This window comes from Littorina saxatilis, linkage group LG3, assembly GCF_037325665.1.
Source record: "Littorina saxatilis isolate snail1 linkage group LG3, US_GU_Lsax_2.0, whole genome shotgun sequence".
Lineage (NCBI taxonomy): Eukaryota > Metazoa > Mollusca > Gastropoda > Littorinimorpha > Littorinidae > Littorina > Littorina saxatilis.
Window position 1 is genome coordinate 69,330,525 of NC_090247.1, and position 14,652 is coordinate 69,345,176.

A 14,652-nucleotide genomic window follows, 5' to 3' on the forward strand; every position below is an offset into this window, starting at 1 on the left:
GGGACCTAAATGCCCCAAAAAACACAAAAGTTCTTGACGGTTGGACGAATTCAATCGGAGCGACAGCCAGCCATTGAGCTGATATAACAGCCAAACAAACGCGTGCGTCATGAAAAGCATGCGTATCGCATGCGAGATGCGAGCAAGCGAGCAAGCCAGCCAGCGGGTGGGGATTAATTTGGTCTCGGCAAAGAAACTACAGTGCAGGTTTGGTCTCGGTGAGACTGAAAGAGAGACAGAGAGCACGAGAGAGAGCGACAGGGACACTGTGTCAGTGATTCAAGGTGGTGGCTTGGTGGCCAAAGGGATCCGGGTTCGATTCCCGGCATGGGCGGTCTATTGTTTTAATTTTTATTTTAATTCTTGTTTACTATTGTTTATTGTGAACGTTTTAATGTTTTATTTTACTCAAATAATTTTTTTAATTGTGTAAAATAATTTTTTTTTTAAACCACGTGCACAAGACAAAAACTTTCATACTGGGGTCGAGCAAGCCAGTCTGAAGAGTACTCGGGTCCAGCGCCAGCGTTTTTTATTCTCAGCGTAACGGAATAACTTGAAATTTAAACTTGAAATTGTTTTACAGTATAAGCAAAAGCGAAAACACTACTCCAACAAAATTGTATTCATTCATACAGTGTTTCCCTAAACACTTACAGTCCAAGGTTTTAACATGGCTTCGCAGATCAGCTGACAGGCATTCATTTTCTGCAATCTCACTGCACACCTCTTCCAGAAGTGGAACTGTCACCTGTTGACATTTAAAAACACATGTAAATGTACACACAGTGACACAATAAAAAAATCATGCGTAGTGAGAATTATCCAAAAATATATATGATGCACTGGTGTCAAATGTGTTATGGTATTTTATGTTATCACAGAATCTAAGTCTTGAAAAATACACATGTTCACACAAAAATATGGCAAATGACACATGAGACTGAAATATACACAAATCTGCAGTAACTTGACTGAGAAATCACAAGCGGGTGTAGTTGTAGGCATCACAATCACAAGACAAACAAATTCTGCCTTTATGATTAATAATTTTTAACAATAAATGTTGCAAATGTAACGAATAAATTCTCACCTTTTGTGAAATAGTACTTTGAGCTTGACACACTTCTGACTGTATTGGGTTTTCATCAACAACAAAAGTGGTGCTTGCTTCCTGAAACAAAATTATTCAATGATGAGAAGAACTGAATGCGGCAGTGTTCAAAGTGATATTCAAACTTGCATGTAACTATCAGTACCTATACTGTAAAACGAGAAGGTTTTTGCCATTCTCGTCAATCAGTATGTGTCATTCAGTGCAACAGCCATAATAATATTATATCATGTATAATATTACATTTCAGCATATGTGAAATACATGTCATCATACCAAACTGTCATACATTTTTATTCCCACATCATTCTGATTGATCACAACCAAACCTACTATCAGTGGACACATCCAAATGCAAGCGCCTGTTCTTGACAACTTGCCACTGATCTAAAAATATAGATCAGTGCAACTTGCTGGGTCCTTTGCCGCCACGGACACTATTTGAACTGTAGGTAAAATGTACAATGTATTTTCTGATTTGTGCACAAAAGCTTTTTTTTTTTTTTTTTTTAACATAACAATGTTTAAAGGTCCTTGTCTACATTTTTATACCGAAATCGCCATTTGACCATTAAAATGCAGAGTCTATTATCTACAATTATCAACAATACACCCCCTTTCGATCAGGAAACACGAAGCCAGTGTAGCCGTTTGAAAATTCATTGTAGTATTCCAGCGTAGTACTCATAGTAGGATATCCTTATTTGGAAAATGTCAAGCGCAAAACTCCTCTCAAAACCCGTGCATTTCGTGCGTTTAAAAAAAAGCGTGGACAGCGCTCCAGTGTCAAACTGTTGCTGCACTTGTTTGGGCGTGGCTATAAGCATAGTGACATGAATTTGATTGGTCAGTATTTTTAGGCAAAGCACATGTTCTCAGCAAACAGAAAACAAAATATTGGAAGCGTGAGTCACGCTACCCCAAAATAAATTCTTTTTTGACATCTATTTTTTTTCCACAACTTTTTTCCCCATGGTTCATTCATCATCTGACATAACTTTTTAGCGAAATCTAACCATAAGATTATTGAAAAAAAGCAAAAATGTAGACGACCACCTTTAATGTCACTGTATGTTTGAAAGACCATGGTCACATTTGTAAAACAAATGTTACATTAGAAAATAAATAACATTTTGGTTCATGATTTTTTCTACACCTGTGCTAAAAATAAGAAATAAAAAGGTTGGTATATAAGTAACTCAAATACAGGAAAGTATGAATAGTTTGAGTTTATTGCGGTTGACCCTGCACAGTTCGACCAGTGATGTTTTTGTTGAACAATTTTACCGTCACCCCTCCCATAGGGTGACGTATGTCACAACTTCCTGTGTTACACAAACTCAATGATGACCAATTTTGCCTTCACCCCTCCCATAGGGCGACGGAGTTCACAACTTTCTACTGATGAACAATGTTGCCTCCCCCCCTCCCATAGGGTGACGGATGTCACGACTTCCTGTGTACACAAACTGATGACGTATTTCACAACAAAATGGCGCTGCCCATAGTCAACCTCGAAACTATCCGTATAGAATGGGGGCCTCCTGGCCCCCATAATATCCGTATAGAATGGGGGCCTCCTGGCCCCCATAATATCCGTATAGAATGGGGGCCTCCTAGCCCCCATAATAACGATGGCTACATTCTCTGATCTGACCGCATGGACAGTCTCTCCAAATCCCATCGTTGCTGCTGTGGCCATAACGACAACGCGTGACGTCAGCGGAAAGGAAACAATGAGCATGCACGACCTTTGATAGGGAGGCCCACTGTCGTAAGCGTGAACAGACCACAGAAGGCCATTTTTAGAGTGCTGTAAACAGCTTCAAAATTAAGCAATGTTCTTATAATTTAGGTTGTAAATGTAAACGTACTTATAGAAACGCTGTGCAAAGTTTGAAACCTGTTAGAATTATACATTTGGAGGTATTGGACTGTAAAGTCAGGCAAATATGCGCTTTTTCACAACTGGGAAGTTTGTGTACAGGGCGACAAATTAAAAAAAAAAACATAAGAAATAACCTTTTCGGTTTTATTTTATAAAACAGATTGCAGCAAACACAAATGTATCAAAGTTAAACCAATCAATGCAATAAAAAGGGTTTTATAGCCGATTGCAATTTTAGGCTATATTGACGTCATCACACGAAATTTAAGAAACGCGAACAAGCAAATCATCAGTGGTTTTACAGGTAAAGATGTCATACGATATATCAAATTGAAGATCTCTTTGTGTACAATTCAGCTGTCATACTTTTGATGCCGTATAATCTAAACTTAACAAATTAAGCTTGAAAATCAATATTTTGGAAAAAAATAAATTTAAATTAAAAACTATAAAAATGTATCAATGTTCCACAATGTCAATCTTTAAAAAAACATTTGTAACCTCACATGTTAGCATATTTCCACACATTGAACGATAATAATGTTACTTCCAGACAATAAAACACCGACTACAGCACAAGTTTGCAGTTATGCGTTATATTTTAGTCTGCCTGACTGAAAAAGTGTGTGTTTCTTCCTTAACCTATATTTCCGCGATTATATAGCACACTATATGTATGTAAGTGTGTATATATCCCTGTATGCATGTATGTATGTATATCCCTGTATGTGTGTATGTATGTATGTATGTATGTATGTATGTGTGTATGTGTGTGTGTGTGTGTGTGTGTGTGTGTGTGTGTGTGTGTGTGTGTATGTATGTATGTATGTATGTATGTATGTATGTATGCTTATGTGTGTATGTGAATCTCTCTCTCTCTCTCTCTCTCTCTCTCTCTCTCTCTCTCTCATACACCCCCACACACACAATATCTGCTATCCTTGTTGCGGTGCAATAAAGGTTAGGTATCCAGCATGACAAAATCCCCAGCAATGCTATTGTGACAGGGGAGGCTACCGCTCCTTTCACAGCAGACTCTGCACCCGAGTTGTTGGTCTTTAAAGTCAACACCCGTGGTTTGTGGAAATCTGTTTGTGATAGGGTGTGGTAGTTTCCGATTGTCTGTATGTTCATGGAAACCTTCGGGTTTGCATAACAGTTTTTATAGGGCTAAGAAATTAGCCCTAATATTTTCAAACCTGTTTGATTGCACTTCGCTTCCCGAGGTGATCGTAGTGTTTCGGCACTCGGTTACACAATAATGACACAAACAACAGATTTTCAAAAAAACACTTTCACAGTCGCAAAACAGAAATTGTCCAATCAATGAAATGTAACAAATACAATTGCAGAACAGAACAAAGAAACATTTAAATATAACATCAGGTATTTAGCGCCAAATAGTCAGATCATTAGTTATGAGAAGCAATTGAAAGCAATAAACAATTTAGCGCCATAAAAGTCATTTCATGTCATCAGTCAATCTTCAAATTTCAAAAATCGTCGGGAAATTAATTCAGCATTATAACAATACCGGTCATCAATTATGTAGAAGTGCAACGCCAAGGCACTGCATACCCCAGCGAAAGACAAACCTCTCTCTTACTCTCTCTCTCTCTCTCTCTCTCAAACACACACACACACACGCACGAACACACACACACACACACACACCCCAAGTTACACACGTACACACATACACACTCACTCACACGCACTTACTCACTCTCTCACACACACTTCATACACACAAAACACACCCCCGTACGCACATATAGACAGACGGACATACACACCTTTACAAACAAACACACATACACACACACATACACTTACGCACACGCACATACACACACCCACACACTCTCTCTCTCTCTCTCTCTCTCTCTTTCTCTCTCTCTCTCTTTCTCTCTTATACAGTCACACACCCACACACACACACTGTACATACGCACGCATGCACACACACACACACACACACACACACACACACACACACACACACACACACACACACACACACATTGACTCACATAAATCTCATACACCCAAAACACACACTCATACGCACATAGACCGGCACGGTTGGCCTAGTGGTAAGGCGTCCGCCAAGTGATCGGGAGGTCGTGGGTTCGAACCCCGGCCGGGTCATACCTAAGACTTTAAAATTGGCATCTGGCGTCTGGCATTATGGGGTTAGTGCTAGAACTGGTTGATCCGGTGTCAGAATAATGTGACTGGGTGAGACATGAAGCCTGTGCTGCGACTTCTGTCTTGTGTGTGGCGCACGTTAAATGTCAAAGCAGCACCGCCCTGATATGGCCCTTCGTGGTCGGCTGGGCAAATAAACAAACAAACAAATTTGGTGCTGATCGATCGAATTACCCGATGTTTTTGTTACATCTCGGTTTTTGTGTGACTGATGGTCTTACATTATTGTATGGCGCTGACGGGCGCTGTGACGGGGTGGTAAGACGTCGGCCTCTTAATCGGAAGGTCGAGGGTTCGAATCCCGGCCGCAGCCGCCTGGTGGGTTAAGTGTGGAGATTTTTTCCATCTCCCCGGCAGGTCAACTTATTTGCAGACCTGCAAATGGCTTATCGTTTAAGACTCCAAAATATTAGCAAAGATCACTTAGACAGTGTTACAAAGGGTTGTTTGGCAAAAGCTCATTCGCATGCGGCATGGAATCGACGTGATGATTTCTTTGAAAAACAAGTGCTATTTGTGGCCAAGTGTCTAAGTGATCTTCGCAGAAAAAATCGTCTTAAACGCCTTGGCGAATAATTTTAATTAAATTGTGTTGTTGAGAAATGAATTTCCAAAAAAAAATGTCTTTACCCTTTTGAAATAATATTCATTTTCACGATTTTTTGTAGCATGTCGAAGAGGCACGTTTGCCTGCAGTAACGACTCGCTTGACCCCTACCCTGTATAACACAATTTATAAACAAGTAAGAGATAAAAACGATTAAATACTATGCATTTGTCGTGGAGGCAGTAAAATATCCTCTACGAATCTGTTTTTCGTTTTGATTTATCTTATCTGGTTAATATTTTACGACAATTTAAAAATGACGAAAAATCACTCGCAACAATGGGCGCGAATCAGTTGCGTTTCTTTCGCCGGGGACTGTACACGCAAGCACAAGACTAAGTGCGCACGGAAAAGATCCTGTAATCCATGTCAGATTTCGGTGGGTTATAGGAACACGAACATATCCAGCATGCTTCTCATTCATTCATCATTCATCGCTTTGCCTTGTACACTGTTGGATCGGGTGCGAGATCCGGGAAAAAGAATAACATGAAAAAAAAATAAACCTCTGTGACTGTGCTCTTTTTACCTGCTTGGCGTCGTGCCTTTCTTTCTTTTTTTCTTTCTTTCTTTCTTTCTTTCTTTCTTTCTTTCTTTATTTCTTTCTTTCTTTCTTTCTTTCTTTCTTTATTTGGTGTTTAACGTCGTTTTCAACCACGAAGGTTATATCGCGACGGGGAAAGGGGGGGGGGGGGGGATGGGATAGAGCCACTTGTTAATTGTTTCTTGTTCACAAAAGCACTAATAAAAAAATTGCTCCAGGGGCTTGCAACGTAGTACAATATATTACCTTACTGGGAGAATGCAAGTTTCCAGTACAAAGGACTTAACATTTCTTACATACTGCTTGACTAAAATCTTTACAAACATTGACTATATTCTATACAAGAAACACTTAACAAGGGTAAAAGGAGAAACAGAATCCGTTAGTCGCCTCTTACGACATGCTGGGGAGCATCGGGTAAATTCTTCCCCCTAACCCACGGGGGGGGCCAGGGAGGGGTAATTCCTTCCCCCTAACCAGCGGGGGGGGGGGGGGGGCCAGGGAGGGGTAAATTCTTCCCCCTAACCCACGGGGGGGGCCAGGGAGGGGTAAATTCTTCCCCCTAACCCGCGGGGGGGCCAGGGAGGGGTAAATTCTTCCCCCTAACCCGCGGGGGGGCCAGGGAGGGGTAAATTCTTCCCCCTAACCCACGGGGGGGCCAGGGAGGGGTAAATTCTTCCCCCTAACCCGCGGGGGGGCCAGGGAGGGGTAAATTCTTCCCCCTAACCCGCGGGGGGGCCAGGGAGGGGTAAATCCTTCCCCCTAACCCGCGGGGGGGCCAGGGAGGGGTAAATCCTTCCCCCTAACCCGCGGGGGGGCCAGGGAGGGGTAAATTCTTCCCCCTAACCCACGGGGGGGCCAGGGAGGGGTAAATTCTTCCCCCTAACCCGCGGGGGGGGGCCAGGGAGGGGTAAATTCTTCCCCCTAACCCGCGGGGGGGCCAGGGAGGGGTAAATTCTTCCCCCTAACCCGCGGGGGGGGGCCAGGGAGGGGTAAATTCTTCCCCCTAACCCGCGGGGGGGGGGGGGGGCCAGGGAGGGGTAAATCCTTCCCCCTAACCCGCGGGGGGGGGGGGGCCGGGGAGGGGTAAATCCTTCCCCCTAACCCACGGGGGGGCCAGGGAGGGGTAAATCCTTCCCCCTAACCCGCGGGGGGGGGGGGGGCCCAGGGAGGGGTAAATCCTTCCCCCTAACCCACGGGGGGGCCAGGGAGGGGTAAATCCTTCCCCCTAACCCGCGGGGGGGGGGGGGGGGGCTAGGGAGGGGTAAAAATCTTCCCCCTAACTCGCGGGGGGGGGGGGGGGGGGGCCAGGGAGGGGTAAATTCTTCCCCCTAACCCGCGGGGGGTGCTTCGTGCCTACTGTGCTGGCTGTTGTGTTTGTTGACTTTAGACTTTTCTATCTGTGATGTCCAGCTTGTGCTTTTTGTGAACGTTTGCTGTGCTTGCTTTATTTACTATCCTGAACCTTTTACTTTTCTTTTCCTGTGCTTATACGTGTCTTGCTCGTCGTTCACCCAACCACCCACCATTTTCAATCAATCAATATGAGGCTTATATCGCGCGTATTCCGTGGGTACAGTTCTAAGCGCAGGGATTTTTTTATTTCATTTTTTTATTTTATGCAATTTATATCGCGCACATATTCAAGGCGCAGGGATTTATTTATGCCGTGTGAGATGGAATTTTTTACACAATACATCACGCATTCACATCGGCCAGCAGATCGCAGCCATTTCGGCACATATCCTACTTTTCACGGCCTATTAATCCAAGTCACACGGGTATTTTGGTGGACATTTTTATCTATGCCTATACAATTTTGCCAGGAAAGACCCTTTTGTCAATCGTGGGATCTTTAACGTGCACACCCCAATGTAGTGTACACGAAGGGACCTCGGTTTTTCGTCTCATCCGAAAGACTAGCACTTGAACCCACCACCTAGGTTAGGAAAGGGGGGAGAAAATTGCTAACGCCCTGACCCAGGGTCGAACTCGCAACCTCTCGCTTCCGAGCGCAAGTGCGTTACCACTCGGCCACCCAGTCTCCACCCAGTGTGCGTGCCACAGCTCTTTCGTTCACCGCTACCGCTGCCCTGCCACTGCGTTCTGCACAACACGCCACGCCCACTTCGCCACGCTACTACCACTCCATACCTCTACACTTCACTTCTTCTCACGACCCCTACGGTATTTTCCCACCCCTTTTTTTTTTCTCACCCTATAGCCACCTAACGAAACTTGCCACAGACTTAATTGCTAAATTCTGGCTAGCTGTAACCATAGTAACTCCTGAAAATAAATGTCCCACAGCAGATACCCTTGTTTATATTCAGTCCAGTGTGGGGCCTCTGTAGCAGGTAGTGGTTGTCTCCCTTGTCCTGTTCGTCTTGTGTATGTGCTGTAATGGTCGTCTCCCCTTCTCCACTCCTTGTGTCTCTAGTCCAAGTCGCAACAGCCAGGCTGGGCTGGAAGTCCTCTTATGATATCTTACCTACAATTGTAACAAGCTTTTTATGAAGCACCATACGTGATCTTATAGGGGATCCCATACTCATTGCTCGCTCACTCCCCCAATTTGTGTGTGTGTGTGTGTGTGTATGTGTGTGTGTGTGTGTGTGTGTGTGTGTGTGTGTGTGTGTGTGTGTGTGTGTGTGTGTGTGTGTGTGTGCTGTATTTTGTTTGTTTTGACTGTTGTTCGAAATTAGCCATCACCCTCATCGTATAGTGCTAGTACAGTAGTACCTGTCCTTTTTTCCCCCCCGAGTGTGTCTCATTGAAAGATGGGAGTGTGAATGAGTGCGGCCAGTCTGTCCTTTTTTTTAACAACGTCAGCTTTCTGGCAGATTTGCCTCTAAACACCTCTCGTCTTCGGGAGCAGGAGTGGAGTTTCTCCAAAATGGAAATAGAAAGTATTCGTCATCTGTCCTCGTCATCTAGCGGCGGGGACAGTGCGAACAACGCAATTAAAAACAAGTCAAGTCAAGTCAATATTTATTTCAAAAACCCCTAGGGTTACATGAATAAAATAAAAATTGCAATAAACACGACAAAAAAGATATATGTATTAATGAGACACAACACTTCTAATTAACCGAAAATGAATCAAGCTTAATTCATAACAAAATAATTGTAATCTTACTTTTTTTTTACAGGAATGTATATGTTTCTGTGTTTGTTTTTGTTTTAATAAAAAAAAACCACGTGATCAAATAATCAGAACTCTTTCAAAATACTCTTAATAAAATATATTAAATTTAATAACTTTCGTTTCTTTGTTAATTCAAATAAATGTTTAAATTTGACTGCATTTGAATTTCTAGGAAAATACAATGGTAAAAACCTTTTCCTCACATTTTCAAAAAAATGACACTGAAATATATAATGAAATTCATCCCCGAGTTCTCCAAACTGGCATTTAACACATATTCTTTCGTCATGTGGTATATTTAACATTCGGCCTTTCTGTATTGGTAATTTATGATTTAATGTTCTAAAACGTAAAAAAGAGAGTGCTAGGTTACACAAATCCGACGTCGACCTCCGCCCCCCCCCCACCCCCGTCCCAGGTGGCCTCGGGGGCGGTCGGTGACGGTACACGAGTTGCCTCCTCTGCACACAAGAGGAAGAGAGAGGTGGACACTCCGTTAAAATTAATATTAAAAGTCCTACGGTTTTGAGCCATTAAGGACTTGAGTGTTTGTCCGCTTTCATGGTGGACACTCCACTTAACTTGACGTATCTGACTCCTCGTCGGCTCGTCCATCCGGGGGTGTCGGTGTCAGAACCCAGACGGGTGAGGGTACCGACGAGCCCTCCGTGTGGCGGTGCCTGGCAGGAGGCGAAAAAAGAAACTGAAAAAAAGAAAAAAGCAAGAGCAGGTCGCCCCCTCCCAGGACACCAGTGTACCTGGAGGAGAGGGAGAGGGGTCTGACCATGCTGATACCAACAACAAACAAACAAATACAAATAAAAATACCAAAGAGAGGGGCCCGGTGGAACAGAGACAGGGTCCCCCGAAACAAAACAACAAACCAAACCGGTCCGCTGGCCCAGGGGCAAAAAAAAACCCTCTTTAAAAAACCAACAAAACCCAGCCCACCCCCTGAGTTCCTCTCCTTTCCGGTGATCATCACGGATAACAAGGGGGGGGGGGGGGGCGGCTACTCTGAACGGGGTGGGCCTCAAACGCTTTAAACTGATCAGCTCAGCGGTCAGCAAGATCCTGTCGGTGCGGGCACTTGCCCAAGACAGGATCCTCGTCGGCTGCAAAACAGCAACACAACAACAAAAACTAGCCTCTCTGGTGGACCTTGGGGGCATCGGGGTCAGTGCCTTTGTCCCCGAGGCCACCACTGAGGGCGTCATCAAACCCGTTACCCTCTGCCACACCGACCAGGACTTCCTGGAAATGAATATCCGGGTCCGTATCCTGACGGAGGGGGGCGGACTCACAGAAAAAGGACTTCGGTCCGTTAAATCAATAAAAAGACTCAAAAACAAAGATGGCAAACCCTCGAGCGCCGTCCGCATCTGTTTTAAGACAGCTGTGCTGCCGGAGAGCGTGGTGCTTGAGGGAGAGCTATATGGAGTGGAGCCCTTCGCGGGGCCGGTTAGGCGGTGCACTCAGTGCTGTCGCTTCGGCCACGCAAGGGCCCACTGTAAAGCAAAATCCCCCACCTGCGGCCGTTGTGCCTCTCGAGGGCATGACGGTCAAGAATGCGAAAATGATTGCAAATGCTTTAACTGCGGGGGGGGGGGGGGGGGGGGGGGGACACTCCGTCTCCTACTGGGGCTGTCCGGAGTACCGGGTGCGGCTGCGGGCAAACAAGATCAGGTCTGCAGCCTACATACTCCGAGGCCCTGGACAGAGCGCGGAAGGACATTTCTAAAACAAAAGAGCCCCGGGAGGCAGCTACCCTCGGTCCTTCCGAACAAAAGGACAATTTTTGGAGGCCTGGGGGGACCCAACGGGACCGTAAGACCTCCACCCCCCACAAAACATACTCCAGCGTTGCCAGGAGGAGGCCATTAGGCGATGCAGGTGATCTGGGTCTGAGCCCGCCATCCCCAATTAAAAAACAACCCAAACCAAAAACCACAACTAATAATAAACCAGCCAACGCCACCTCCATTGCTGCTGCAAATGGAGAAGGCAACAAAACTAACAAAAACCAAGAAAAAAAAAGTGCCTCCACCTCTGCTGTTAAAGATGGAGGTACCAAAATACTATCCGACAGCATTAACCAGCAGAAAAGGGAAGACGATATGATGAACGTCCTCTACCAGAAGGTCATGGCCAAAGCGGAGGACGGGATTGTGGACAGACTGCGCCAAGAGCGTTTAAAGGCAGAGGAAGAGCTTGCCAGGTCTGTCTTCCAAAAAATCCATGCTGACAGACCTGCAGCATGGGACCAGAGAGGGCTCCGGGGGTTCCTGGAGCAGTGTCTGGGTTTCATGTGGGATGCCAGACAGAAACAAAGTCCGGGTACACTTATTGACTCTCTAGCCAAGGTGTACCAGGCATTAACAAAAGAAGAATCAGTCCCGGTTATTCCGGACACCACTCTGATCGCCTTAAGCGACAGAAATAATCTCTCTCAGATCAGATCTGTAATGGATTACAAAAGCTGTATCTTTAACGACCATGACCGGTTATGGAACGCAAATAAACATACTAACCAACGCTATCGTGACCCTAGTCAATTAGCATTAAATATTACGGACTCTGATTTGGTCGTCCATAATGACGGCTCAATGACGAGGACACCAGACCGAGATAACCAACAGCCATCAGCTATTGCTCTCTCGTTGGTGAGTTCAGAGTTGGGGGTGTGCACTGACTGGTGCACTTTCCCCGACGCGCTGACGTCAGATCACCTGCCCATTTTTATTAGGGTGAACAACCTGGATACAGAAAAAGAAGAGCATAGTCATCAAATTAAATACAACACTACCTAAAAACAGATTGGGCTCGATTCAGACACCTGCTAAGTAATACGAACGCCGAAGAGCTTACCAATTCTGATATTAACGCGCATTACCAAAACATCCGTGATACCATTATCGGAGTGGCAGACGTCAGCATACCCAAAAAACAAAGTAATAACGGTAGTAACTTCCCCTCTAGGTCTACCTCTTGGTGGAATGGGGACTGTGACGCCGCCATTGCAGAACAAAGGTTCTTTACCCGCAAATATCTCTCTGTCAGCGATGCGGCCAACCATAGGCTAATGAAGGAGTCCCAGTCAAACTGCAATGCCACTATAGCAGCTGCTAAACTCAAAGACTGGGAGCGCTTCTTAGCCGAGGAAAGGCTCAGCTACAGAGACACAAGTAAAGTCTAGAATAAAACAAGATATTCCTCCGAGGTAGGAAAAACACCCCCGTTGGTCAAAGGGAAATAACCATTCTCACTGCACCCATTCTCACTGCCACCAACTGAGAAGGTTATTTCCCTTTGACCATTAATATGTTTCTTTATAAGTCCTTGTAGAATCTTAATCCACCAATAACTCCCTAACCGTGTGTTTGACTGGTCCCAATTTTTGTAAGGACCGTCTCAGGAATGTATAGAACCTGTTCACCAAGTTTGGTGACGATCGGTCCGTTCATTCTTGAGATCTATATGCGAACACAAACACACAAACACACAAACAAACAAACACATCGACCGAAACCTATACACACCCCTATACCCGGGGTGTAATAACTAAATACAAGTCGCGTAAGGCGAAAATACAACATTTAGTCAAGTAGCTGTCGAACTCACAGAATGAAACTGAACGCAATGCAACGCAGCAAGACCGTAAACTCGCAGCATCGTCAGTCCACCGCTCATGCTCATGGCAAAGGCAGTGAAATTGACAAGAAGAGCGGTTTAGTAGTTGCGCTGAGAAGGATAGCACGCTTTTCTATACCTCTCTTCGTTTTAACTTTCTGAGCGTGTTTTTAATCCAAACATATCATATCTATATGGTTTTGGAATCAGGAACCGACAGGGAATAAGATGAAAGTGTTTTTAAATTGATTTCAAAAATTTAATTTTGATAATAATTTTTATATTTTCAATTTTCAGAGCTTGTTTTTAATCCAAAAATAACATATTTATATGTTTTTGGAATTAGAAAATAATGGAGAATAAGATAAACGTAAATTTGGATCTTTGTTTTTTTAACAATTTTCAGATTTTTAATGACCAAAGTCATTAATTAATTTTTAAGCCACCACGCTGAAATGCAACACCAAAGTCCGGGCTTCGTCGAAGACTACTTGACCAAACTTTCAACCAATTTGGTTGAAAAATGAGAGCGTGACAGTGCCGCCTCAACTTTCACGAAAAGCCTGATATGACGTCATCAAAGACATTCATCGAAAAAAAGAAAAACACGTTCGGGGATATCGTATCCAGGAACTCTCATGTCAAATTTCATAAAGATCGGTCCAGTAGTTTGGTCTGAATCGCTCTACAGGCACGCACACACACACATACCATACAGCGTGATGATGAAAAGCGAAAACTGTGTGTGTGTGTGTGTGTGTGTGTGTGTGTGTGTGTGTGTGTGTGTGTGTGTGCATGTGTACGAGAGAGAGAGTGAGAGAGAGAGAGTGAGAGAGAGTGAGAGAGAGAGAGAGGGAGGGAGGGAGAGAAAATAACTATAGAGAGAGTAAAAGAGAGAGAGAGAGAGAGAGAGAGAGAGAGAGAGAGAGAGAGAGAGAGAGAGAGAGAGAGAGAGAGAGAGAGAGAGAGAGAGAGAGAGAGACAAAACACGAGCAGACAAGTCAAAATCTGTATCAACGAGGTTTAATTGTAATCAAGTTTACAGGCTGTTGTACGTCCAGCCCTCACCGTGCAGAGGGTCAAGAAAAAAGACCGTGAGTTGAAAACACAATCCTTCCCGTGAATCCTATCTCACACCGGTCCAGGTGTTTACATGGTGTGAAAACAGTCTGCTCGCTATCTCACACCGGTCCAGGTTTTAACTTTGGCTAGACCATGCCCTCCACTTGGACACGTACCAACAATCAACATCTTGACTGTTTACTGTGCAGCTAGAGTTTCCCAAATAGTTCATGTTGCAGATAGAAACTAGTGTGAGTTAAAAAAAAAAAACAAGACATAAAAAAAAAAAATAAATAAATAAAGCACACATACAAAAACAAGCAAATCCCAGTTGGCACAGAACACCCCAGAGCTATGGAGGTATGGAATACGTTCAAATGTAGAAATGTTCTTACTACATGTCAAAAACCTGGCTAGTTTTTAGATTAGGAGCAGAATAATTTACTTC

General features: G+C 44.2%; 1 long non-coding RNA gene across 1 annotated transcript in view; it reads right to left on the minus strand.

Moving 5' to 3' along the window:
- The window catches only part of LOC138961036 (uncharacterized), a 67,391-nt gene extending 66,129 nt beyond the window's left edge, over positions 1-1,262 (minus strand). The window contains exons 1-2 of the long non-coding RNA XR_011454132.1: positions 1,094-1,262; positions 658-751 (exon numbers count right to left, since the gene is read on the minus strand). This is a non-coding gene — a long non-coding RNA (uncharacterized lncRNA). The remainder of the gene's footprint in view (positions 1-657; positions 752-1,093) is intronic.
- Between the last annotated feature and the right edge of the window lie 13,390 nt (positions 1,263-14,652).